The sequence below is a fragment of the Poeciliopsis prolifica genome, unplaced genomic scaffold (assembly GCF_027474105.1).
Source record: "Poeciliopsis prolifica strain line A6 unplaced genomic scaffold, Auburn_PproV2 SCAFFOLD090, whole genome shotgun sequence".
NCBI classification, from domain to species: Eukaryota; Metazoa; Chordata; class Actinopteri; order Cyprinodontiformes; family Poeciliidae; genus Poeciliopsis; species Poeciliopsis prolifica.
In genome coordinates, this window is record NW_026562465.1 from 49,143 (window position 1) to 61,884 (window position 12,742).

The 12,742-nt window shown below is 36.8% G+C and overlaps 1 long non-coding RNA gene across 1 annotated transcript; it reads right to left on the bottom strand.

Annotated features, from left to right (window-relative positions):
- Positions 1-882: 882 nt before the first annotated feature.
- Positions 883-10,705, bottom strand: LOC129353434 (uncharacterized). Its single transcript, XR_008605014.1, has 3 exons — positions 10,497-10,705; positions 9,142-9,305; positions 883-958 (listed from the first exon to the last, which is right to left on the bottom strand). It is a non-coding gene; the product is annotated as an uncharacterized LOC129353434 (long non-coding RNA).
- Between the last annotated feature and the right edge of the window lie 2,037 nt (positions 10,706-12,742).

Genomic DNA, 12,742 nt, shown 5'->3' on the forward strand with positions numbered 1-12,742 from the left:
CTTGGCTGCGAACCGCTCCAGTGAGAGCTGCAGATCATGTCCTGATCATCCGCAAAAAGCAAAGATGCAGTCCTAAGGCCACCAAAACAGATCCCTTCAACACCTTAGCTGTGCCTAGAAATTCTGTCCATGAAAGTGTGGCGGGACCAGTGTGGTTCAAATGGGCAACTTCAATTTAAAACCACTCACACATTTAAATAACAGTTATGGTCCAACTCAGGGATGGCAGTGCAAATCAGGGTAGTGACCTAAAAAACCCACATCAAACAAAACAGCAAAACTAGAAGAAAATTGAGTACCAAACCAGACAGAACACCACCACCCGGAAAGTCTGTCAAGATACAGGAGACATTCTAATTACATGCATCACTTCATAATTATATAGTTCAATCCACAACAACTCAAGCAGCAACAGTTTAAGTTAAGGATCCGTCCTGGGACGAACCGCCATGCCGCAACAGATGCCACCCAGAGCGACACTAGCAGAATCAGTCCAAGCTGGTCACAAACCAGTCTGAATCAGCCACACTGGATGAAGGGCAGGAGTCAGCATTACGTCAACCAGCATTAAGCCAGCAACCAGAGCGACAGGTAGGCAGCCGATGACAGATAACCAAGGTAACGGCAGACCGCCAGCCAGGAACAACCGGACAACAGGCAAACAGCCGGCCAAGGACAAACAACAAAGTCTATCAAACATAAATGTCAAAAATAGAAACTAGAAGTATTCAAAGAATGAGCTTTTTACTTACAACTGAGCTCTATGAGTAGCCCCTCTGGCAATGAGGAGAATCAGGCAGCTTGCACGGGCCGCCTGGGTATACAGGTAAAGCTAAGATAAGGCTAGGCTAACAAACATTAAGGATGTGAGAAGTGTCTTACCACAAGAAGGATCGATCAGCGATTAGAGTGTAGCATTAGTATGCGGCTGGCATGCATTGCCAGCAAACACCGAGGTCTGAAATGGAAAGAAACAACATGATGTTTATATACAAAAGCACCAATACCAATTAAATTCCAGCACTTGTGTGCTGCGTTCAGGGCCCACAGGGCATACTGCCACAAAAGTAATGAGCAGAATCGGTGACAAAACGGCAGCCCTGGCGGAGCCACCTTAAACGAGCCCGACTCATTGCCAGTGTTGAAATAGAATTTTAAATTAGCACAATAGTACACAGACTAGTCTATAATTAAGATAAACTTAGATACAAATCCAAACTAAGACAACTGGTGACTCTCTGAACTTACATAAATTCCTAATCAGAAAGCATTCTTATACTCCTTAAGGAACATTTCAGACAGGGAGTGTATTGGCTATCAGGGCAATAAATTCTTTACTCAGGGTTGAATAGTTCAGGCAAACACTAAAAACTATAGAAGTCTGTTACAACATATAATCAAACATATTGGTATATTTCTTTAAGCATTAAAAAGCATGTTTTTAATTAGTTAGTTTTAGATCCAACTTATAGTTATTATTTAGCATTACATTTTGTGCAAGCTTGGTTAAAAATACAAACTACTTTCTTGTGGAATCATTTGAGGCAGAAAACTAAAACAGACAGAGGTCGTAAATTTAGCTCAGGAGACGCCTGGTACGGCAGAGACCCAGTTTGACAATCCATATATCTGCCTTTGGGCTCTTTAGCAGGAGGTAATAAAATTAACATTTAAGACAGCCCCCACAAAGGAAAAAAACACACCTCCTAATGCATATATTTAAATGAGGAGAATACACATTCGTATAAAATGGTTGGTTTTACATCAGAAGTCCGAATCTCTTTGTGCTGAGTGAGAGTTTCCCAGAAGATGCATCTTTTGTTTCTGTTTCCCTTCTTTTTACTCAGTTAATTGTTTCTGTTTTGTCATGTCTTGGACTTTTGATGATCTAGGTGAGATGCTCATTGTAACATTCTTCTTGCATTGATTTTCTCTGGATAAAACTCTGGATATCTGAAGTCTGACGTCGTATGATTGCTCTTTCTCCCTGCACATTTATACAGACACAGGAATCCAGGACAAGAGGAATGAATTAACGAGCTAAATCAAGTTATTCCTCTTTCTAATTCTTAACACCAGCAATGCGGACCAGACTCTGACACTGGTCATACAGAGACCTGACAGTTCGTATCAAAGGGAACATAGTCGAACACCTTCTCCACAACCATAAAACACATGCAGACCGGGTGGACAGCCTGATGGCATCCCTCACCAAAGGTGTCCACCAACGGGTTCAAGGGTTTCCGTCGCAACAGGCACCAACAACCTTGCAGTCACAGCTCTGATAAGCCACCTCAACAATGGAGGCACGGAACATGGTCCACTCAGACTCAATGACCCGCACGGCCCCCAGAATGTGATCAAAGTTCTGCCAAAGATGGGAGTTAAAGCTCCGTCTCACAGGGGATTCTGCCAGACATTCCCAGCAGACTCTCGCAACACGTTTGGGCCTGCCAGGTCTGACCGGCATTCTCTCCTACCACTGGAGCCAACTATAGATATCTATATATCTATATCTGTATATACATATATATCTATATACATAAATATATCTTTTTGAATCTCTGCCTTCAGAAAGTCATCACAAAGTTGCTCTTCTAATAACTTTTTAGCTACATTTTTACCATTGTTGCACTGAAAAGAATCCCCTATTATGAGCTCAGCAAGTGGGTGAAATATTAATGAAATGTCTTGCCAATGGACACAACGACAGAGGCAGACAAAGAAGGAATATTTGCTTTATTTATTTATTCTCTTGTTGACTTTCTGTTGCTTCTTTATATATTGTTAAAATGAGCCGATAAAAATTTCAATGCTATTAGCAGCCCTGTTTTTCCCCTATAGTACCCTATTTATTAATGATAAAAGATAGCTTTCATTAGACTGCAGACAGTTATTAAGTCTTAGCTCATGGAACACAATGTGGTGTGCATATTCAATATCTTCATTAAACAATTATAGGGCCTTTGTTAAACTGGTTAGCTAGCTAATCTTGTTAAATCTTTTGCCAGTGGCCCAATTCCTTGAAAGATGATACAGTGAGAAGTGAGATTTTTCATAAGCCTGGCTAGAGCATTCATAACAAATCCTGCTATTGTATGTGTAACAGAATGGTGGTCATAATTAAGATGTGATATGGGATTTGAGGATATATCATAGATAATAAGTTTTTCTTGTTATCATCGTCCACCAGAGACCTCAAGAGATTCAAAGTCTTTTTGTGTGTGATCCTGTGGACAGAATATAGAGCAGATTTCCTCCTCAGCAAAAGGAGGAAATTCATTTTTGTGTAATATTAAATTTGAGCAACAGGTAATCAGTATTGTATGTGTTTATGTCACAGTTGTTACTCTTGTAAACTTGTGAAAAAAAGGTCTCAGGTTCAAGTCCAGGCCAACACCATTCTGCTTTGGGATGTTTTTATGTAAATTAAATGCATTCATATTCCCAGACGAGCTTCTCACACTGTCTCTAAGAGAATTAGATGTGCTGTGCAGCTCAGGGCTGGAGGATAACTGACATTCAAAATGTCTACCAATTTGACTGAGGGCATCAAAAATTCTCCGTCATAATTTAGCTTTACCCGGCAGTTTTTAAACAATAATAATGACATGTTCAATTACATTTAATTTTCATTCAGTTTAAATAATATTCAGCAAGCTAAACATAGAATTCACATCATTTCATGAGCGATGGCAAGAAAACAAACAGGTGATGCAGCAGCTGGGGGCAGGCATGCCTGTGAGCTCCAGGCAGTTTAAACCTCCCAAAGTTCAGAATTATATAGCTTCCCAGTTTAGCACTGTGTGGATGTGGATCTGTTCAAAAGGCAATGATGTACGGTGGATCTGGTACAAAAATTTAAGTCTGCCCCTTTCGCAATCACTAAACCAATTCATTTTAGCTACCTCATGAATGGCATCAGTTACATTCTATTTTATATTTAGATATACAATTGCTGGTTAACACACCACTTAAAGATAAATTCAAATTCAAAAATACTTTACTAATAATCAAAGGGAAATTAAATGTTGTAGTAACTCATTATGTTAGATTCCTCAGAGTTATTGAAGATGGTGAAGGCTGTTGGGAGGAAATATCTTCTTTAGCACTGCACTCAACCTGAAGAAGCCTCTGACTGAAGATGCTCTGCCTTCTCAAGATAGTTTCTTTGCGTCATCATCTCCAGAGGTTCCACAGTCACCAGAACAGAACCAGCCTTCTTCATCGGGTGGTTGAGCCTACTAAGGTCTCTGGTTCTGATGCTGCAGCCCCAACAGATCATGGTAGAAAAGAACAACCCCAAAGATGGTATATTATAACCTTGAGTCAGAAAGGACATCAGATCAGTTGGTGATCTCAACACCAATAATGTCTTTCCTAGCTTCATTCAACTATCTAAATATTGTGGTTTGCACAGTCATAATCCTTTTAATATCTACAGATCAGATATTGGATTAAGAGCCAAATGGTATAGACATTTCCAAATAAACCAGAAGAAACCCTGCTTGAAACATTTTTGGTAAACCACAGATGCAATACAAAAGCATTTATTCCTTGTATTTATATAGAGATCAAAGGTCACATGTGGGGTACCCCAAGGTTCAATCCTAGGGCCCCTCTTATTCAATATTTATATTCTCCCACTAGCTCAAGTTATAACAGGAAATAATATTATCTCCCATAACTATGCAGATGACACACAGCTCTACATCACGATGTCACCAGGTGACCTTTGACCCCATCCAATCACTGAATAAATGTTTAGAACAGATAAATGTGTGGATGTGTCAAAACTTTCTCCAGATGAACAGAAACAAAACTGAAGTCATTATTTTTGGACCTAAAGAGGAACGATCTAGAGCTATAGATCTAGAGCTATAGATCTAGAGCTATAGATCTAGAGCTATAAATCTAGAGTCAATGCACAGCTTCGGTTATTGCAACTAAAAACTAGAGATCAGGCCCAAAACCTGGGAGTAGTGATGGACTCGGACTTGAACCTTACGAGCCACATAAAGAGTTACAAAGTCGGCCTTCTATCACTGAAGAACATCTCCAGGATTAGAGGACTAATGTCTCAGCCAGATCTAGAGAAACTTATCCATGCGTTATTAAGAATTAAGAGGAATAACTTAATTTAGCTCGTTAATTCATTCCTCTGATCCCGAATTCCTGTGTCTGTATAAATATGCAGTGAGAAAGAGCAATCATACGACGTCAGACTTCAGATATCCAGAGTTTTATCCAGAGAAAATCAATCCAAGAAGAATGTTACAATAAGCATCTCACCTAGATCATCAAAAGTCCAAGACATTACAGAACAGAAACAATTAACTGAGTTGAAAGGGAAACAGAAACAAACAAAAGATTGTTTATAAGAATGTGTATTCTCCTCATTTAAATATATGCATTAGGAGGTGTGTTTTTCCTTTGTGTGGGCTGTCTTAATGTTAATTTTATTACCTCTGAGACCCACTGAAACACCCAGCTCTTCTCGTACCAGGCTCCTTTAGGCGACTTGATTTACAGCGTGGCTCTGGAACGTTATCTCTGCCTCAAAATGATTCAACTAGAAAGTGTTTTGTGTTTTATACAAACTGAAACAAAATCTAATGCTAAATAATGACTATAAGTTTGAATCTAAGAACTAAAGTGTTTCTTCTTAAAGAAAAACTGTTTTTGTAAATATCAGAAATATTTTAAAGTGGTTTTCTAAATCTATTATAATATACACTGCATGCAAATAATATGAATACAAAATAACTACTTTAAAACATGTTGTCCTAATACTTAAAGAACATCCCTTATATATATTTAATTCTAGTATGGATAAAATTATTTGTAAAATGTTTTAAGCTCCTAATGAACTTTTGAACCATGCTAAGGAATTTGTTAATTGCCTGGCAGAAGCCTCCCTGTCTATGGAGATTTAAGGAGTCTAGGCCTGTCTTTTCTGTAGAATACTCCCTAAGAATTTATATAAGTTCAGAGAGTCAGCAGTTGTTTTAGTTCGGCAGGTAGTCTATCTTTATCTAAATTTATCTAAATTTATGTGAACGTAGAGTGTACTTTAACTTTCTATAGTATATTTCGTATGTCTCAAAACTATCCTGTGCAGTATTGTGCTAATTTAAAATTCTATTTCAACAGCGTTTATCTTTAGTCGCACTGATTATTGTAACAGCGTCTTCACAGGCCTGTCCAACAAATCAATCCTCCAGCTGCAGCTGATCCAGAAGCTGCTGCTCCTGTTCTCACTAAAACCAGGAAGATAGAGACATAACAGCAGTTTTAAAGTCCCTCCACTGGCTCCCTGTAGCTCAAAGAATAGATTTTAAAATACTGTTGTTAGTTTATAAATCACTGAACGGTTTAGCACCACAATACATCAAAGATCTGCTGTTGTTGTATCAACCTTCCAGACTCTCAGGTTCTGGTTCTGGTTCTGCTCTGCATCCCCAGAACCAGAACCAAGAGAGGAGAAGCAGCTTTCAGCATCTATGCACCAAAAATCTGGAACAAACTTCCAGAAAACTGTAAAACAGAGGAAACCCTGACTTCCTTTAAATCTCAACTAAAAACACATTCTGTTTAGAATTGTTTTTGAAACTTTGTGTTTTTGTGTTTATGGTGTAAAGCACTTTGCTGCTGAAATGTGCTATACAAATAAAATGTATTGATTAATTTGATTGAACTGTTATCGATTAGTCACTGGCTTACGAAAAGTTCTCAAAAATGTCAAAATGGGAATTAGACCTAAGCTACATGTAGAAAGACAAAAGCTGGGGAAGATTATTAAATTAATCTCATACAATTCTGATATCAACTACACAAATTCAGACAAATTCAATGTGATATTTTTCATTGCATACATTATAGATATACATTGAGTAAATTGAATGTTGGTATAGCAGACAAATGCCAGAGATGTAAAATGTCTGTTGGGAACAGTTGCAAACCTACTGGAATGATGTAATTCTGATAATATCAAAGGTCTGTGAACTTTCTTTGGATCCTAATCCTAGTATTTGGATTCTTGGAGATGTTCTGTCCCTGAAATTACTATCTTGAAACTCATTTGTTTTGCTGGCCTTCTCTGTGGAAAAAAAAATGACCGGAAATCAACAAACTGTTGTCATACTGCACTCCTGAAAAAATTTCTGCATTAAGTAAGAGGGACATTAAATGAGTTTGAACAGACATGCACTCCCTTGCTGGACATTTTAACAAGATTGGACCTAAAAGACTATATATATTGTTGCATAAAAAGAGAGTGGGTGGGTTTTCCCATTTATGTTTGATGCTGTTGAAGAAATATTTGAATCCTGTAGTTTTGCATTTACATCATATACGACACAGCTTAAACATTAAATGTACCTCCACAAGCATGCTGGCTTTCCACTAAGCTTAAGATGACTTAACGTTTGGTATGATACAGAAATAGAACAAAAATGATTTCAGCTTCAATTCAAACTGCATAATAAATATTCATGTACCAATATGCAGTACTGTTGATGTCCACAGATTCACATTTATTTAGTAAAAACCCCAATCAAAGGCAATGTGTTCTTTCGACAGCTAAACAGTTCAGAAGGTCAGTAAAATTACACCAGCTGCTACTAGTAATTATTTGTTTTTAATGTGTCCACCACTGCATTATTTGATTCATAAAACTTGTTCTGTTTTTGTAGCATTAAATGATGATACAGATCATCTAAAATTCAAACAATTTCAAACATTTAGGAAATTTATGTCATGACCTAAAATTCCCTGGGCGTTTGAGGAGGAAGATGTCTCTGACAAAATGTGAGCTGACAAATGGAGAGAGAAAACACAAGAACTGAACTAAAACAGTTATCATTGACTTTTGATGTCTTTAGACTTTTTCAATTGCAGAACCTCAACTCTGTCTCAGTCAAAACTCTTTACTGCTGTGACCTTGCTACTCTGGGATGAAGTTGGGTCAAAAGAGTCGGTAAAGATGCATTTTTGCTGGAAGGTGCAATACAAAAAAACCATGACTTTATTTAATTGCACAAAGTATATAAAAGATAACTTTTTTGTTTCAGATTTGCAGTCATCTCACAGCATCCAAACCTTGATGGCGTTAACAGAGAACAAGGGTCCCATATAAAATGGCCATTTCGTACAAGAATGGACTTGATTCACAGTTCATTCTTGTAATTCACAGCCACTTGAGGTGAACTAAGTCCACCATGACAGTCTTGACACTCTGCAGACCATCAATTCAGCAAGTTCTGGGTGGTGTGTAACTAATGAAGAATAAGGAGAAAAGATTAGAATGGTGTGTATGTGTGTCCTTATGTTTTTTCTGCCTGGTGATTTTAATGTCAGTATCATTGTCACGTTCCGATGTATAAACCTAGATACATGCCATAATGGTGAACGTACTCTTGTCATTTAATAAAATTTGTCTGAATGCTACTAAAGTCACCATCATAAAGGGGTAGTATTATGTGTTTACGAGGCATATAGAACCATTTTGCAGTACAATCAAGTAACTTTGTTCATTTCAGTTCAAATGCTATTTATATCTAGTATGGCTTAAAATAAATTTTACTTTGCAATTTAACACCTAAAAATTGAGCTTCTGTTTCTTTAAAAACTCCTGCTTTTTCTGACACTAATTCAGAAAGTCATCACAAATGGCTCCTCTATTAACGCTAAAATGACAGTTTTAACAGTGTTGCACTAAGAGGTAGCTCCGATAATGAGCTCCACACATTAGCAGTTCAACCAGGTGTTTGCTAATTGCTGCTGGTTAGTCTGAAGGAGTTGAGCGGTAGAGTGACAGGGCAGAGGGTGCAGTGTGAAGGGCTGCTCTGTGGGGTGGAAGCTTCAAACTGCAGTTCATAGGAGCTACGCCTTGAAAGAGGCACTCGGTCCACCCAGGTGTTTTGCACAGCCGAATGGTTGCCAGGCAGATTAAACATGCATAAAAGACAACACCACAGGTTTGTTTTAAATGACATTATAAAATAATGTACAGCTCAAAAAAGTCATTTACATGATGCTTCCCATTAAGATTTAAAATACACACCCATGCACACACCACATACACACACATCCACGCACACACCCACCCACGCACACACACGCACACACACGCCCACATACCTTCAGTGGTAGGTAGCGTAGAGGAGGTTTCATGTTGCTGTTCAGTTTGTGGATGGGTTAACACATGCAGCTGATTACCTGCGTCCTGCTGTTGATGGCCAGCTGAGAAGCCAGAGGGTGCCATTGACTGAAGAGGATACGCCAGGCTGCATTTGCTTCAGAGCCTGAGCTTGAAATGAATGCATTACAAACCTTTCATTCAAAAAAATATGTTCATCCCTTAATAAGAAAACACTTGAAATGTGGTATATTGTACCTAGTAAAGTTCTCTCAAGGAACGTTTACAAGTAATGCAAAATCTACACTGGAAAAAAAATCCATAAAACCTTAGCATTTACAGTAAAAACAATTAAAATACCAATAGTTACAGACTGTAGCATCCAAAGCATAACATTACCATAGAAAATACATAAATTTACCATAACTCAAAAAACATGAATGTAATGTAATGTTTTACGGTTATAAAATGTAAAAAACACACTTATTATTGTTATCTTAGAAGTTGAAACATTTATAGAAAAATACTGTCATATTTTTCTGCAGATTATTCTATAGTAATATTATTGACCCTAAATGAATTTAGGGTTAAATAATAACCCTAAATAATTCTTTGAAGGGAAGGTCCTTGAAATAAAGTTTCCACAATTTCTGCATCTCAAATTTCTATGAAATTTATCTACATGTAGCTTGCAAATTTTTCCTGTAGGAACGACTGCAAAGCTTAAGTATTCAAGTAATTAGCAGGTATTTAATACATGTATATTTGGATGCTTCAAATATTATTTGAGGTCTACATTAGACTTTATATGCTCAGAGTAATTGTTAATGGTAGAAGCAGTTTCTTGAAGTTTGCTTCTCTCATTCATTTGAATGAATGAGTGAAGCTTGAAGTGAATTCAAGTTAAAACTGTGAAGCTTTTATTTCAGTGCTGTAGTCATGCTTGGAAGTGAATTGAACGCTTGGTATCAGTGTTAATATTTAACATTTTACTTAAACCTCTTGACTGTCACTTCATAATACTTGCATTGAGTCTATGAGGAAACTGATGTCCTCATGACAGGGGTTGTAAGAAAAGGAAACTTAAATGTTAAATATTTCACTGTATTACATTTTTGTCAGTTGCTTTGGTGCATTTAACAGAACAGAATTTAAAATATCTAAAGTATTTGTTTAATCTTCAAATCACAGTGTCACTTCTGCACATCAAGAAAATGTTTCTTTGAAGAAGTTTCAAATGCTTCTGTACATTTTGTGCACTTCTCTGACATTTTCCACATTTTCAATTTTTTTTGCTTTTCATTTCTCCCCATTTTTAAAAATTGTAATCGGTGGAGATGTGAAGGTTTTTGCTGACCGTAGTCGGAAGACACAGGGGAGATTTTCCTCCAGGGCCGAAGCGAAGTTACTTCGGGGTTAACTCCCTCAATCGCCTCGAACATGAACCACAAGGTGGCACAGGGGTGCTTGGAAGTCAACTTTAATAGCGCCAGTAAACACTTGAAGGCTGTACAGAGTTTTTGTTAGTCGCTGCTCCCATCGTCGTCTCCACTCACCATCTCTCTCACTCGCTCCTCCCCACCACATGCAGGTTCTTTCAGCACGCAGCGCCCCCCCTGCTGACCGGAGGACGGCTCACACACATCACTCACTGAGCTGTTATCACTTACAGTGGAGGCACTTTCCGCAACAATATATATATATATATATATATATATATATATATATATATATATATATATATATATATATATATATATATATATATATATATATATATATATATATATATATATATATAATACATACCACCACTGGACTCCAGAAGTGAGGGTAGTATATTTTCTGTCAGAGTTGCAATATCTAGTGTTCATATTACTATTAATTTTTTTATCTTTAATTCTGGTCATTCTTAATAAAATAATAAAATAATAATGAAAAGCAGATGAAGAGCAGATGAAAATAGACAAAAAAGGGGAAGTATGCCATTTGATATAATCTTCAATGTACAGCCTGTAAATCACAGCAACGTTTCCATTTTAGTTTGACTTCTATTTAATGAGGAAACAACATCTTGATGTGCATTGCCACTTACACTCATTATTGGTCCCGCAGACTGTGCATATTAAAAACTGTGTATATAAAAAATATGGGACTCATAAGGGACATTATTGTAAGAATTAATATTACTAATAATGTGTCTATTAAACATTTTTTATCCATGCATCAATTACGATAATTACCAATGATTCAGTATATGCTTTCCAGTGCTATATGGTTCTATCTGAACATTTTACATTTCATTTCACTATAACTTTTCCTCCTGTTTATTCCTCCTCACCCCCATAATGACATGAGATCCCAACTAGGGTTACCAACGATCCCTTGAAAAATGGAATCATCCCATTTAGAATCACGTAACGTACTCTGTATAGTTTTAAATTTTAAAGGTTCCAGAATTTCAGTATATTTGATTTAAAAAAATAACAAGTTTGTGTGTTGCCAATATCCCACTTTATGTAGAATTGGGATTGATTTTTTTTTGTATGTATTCCCCCAAACTTCCACACAATATTGTAATGACGCTAACACCGCAGCTGTTGTCCTGCCAAACAGGGTTTGTTAGAATAAGAATACAAGCTGCTATTCTTGAGGCTGCATCTCATGCCTTTAACAAGCTGGTACACTCCCTGATAGCTTCACTGCTAACCCAACTCTAAACTCTCTTCACTTCCGGTTCTGGTACTGCTGCTCCACAGTCAGACAGGAGAAGCACATAACACTACCTATATATAACAATAAGGATCACAATGCAACTTATATCAAATACATATGGACCCCAGCAGAACTAAAACACAATCGTTACAATATGTTAAATGTGGTACAATGAGTGTGTTGTACAAAATGAACAAAGATTTGTAGTCAAATCTAATTCCCCTAAGAACAGCAACACTTTTGGCAAGTTTGAATTTTACTTGGCAGATCTGTGGTTTCCAGCTAAATTTGTCACCTGACATGCAACAATTTGATTTCATGGACTTGGAAATCAATACTGTCAATAGTTATTTTTATAGCATTATTTCCTTGTTTTTTACAGTTTCCAAATATTATTAATTTAGTTGTATCTAAATTATGATATAATTTACTGTTTTCGAACCAATATTTTGTTTTATACATTTTTTTCAGACTATCACCATCTTGTATGTTTGAATCATTTATTTGTTCTGCTAACTTTAAAGAGTAGAATTTTTTTTTGTAAAATGGTTGAAATATTTTGATGAATATATCTAGAGCTTTATCAGTATTTTTTCTTCATACAACACTTTCCAGTTCTGTGATTGTAAATCATTTCTCAATCCACTTATTGAGTCTTCTGACATTATTCTTTTTTATGTGATGTTGGTGACCTCGTTTACTTTTCTGCAAACCTCTTCTAGGATAACAAACACTGGCAGATGGTCACTATCACTAATATCATTTGTAAGAAGTCCAGCTCATTTACTTTCAATGTAAATATATGGTCAATCGGTGTTGCTATTCTTTCTACTTGGTTGAGTAATTAGTGGATATAAACCTAAAGTATAGTAGTATCAATAAAGCTAG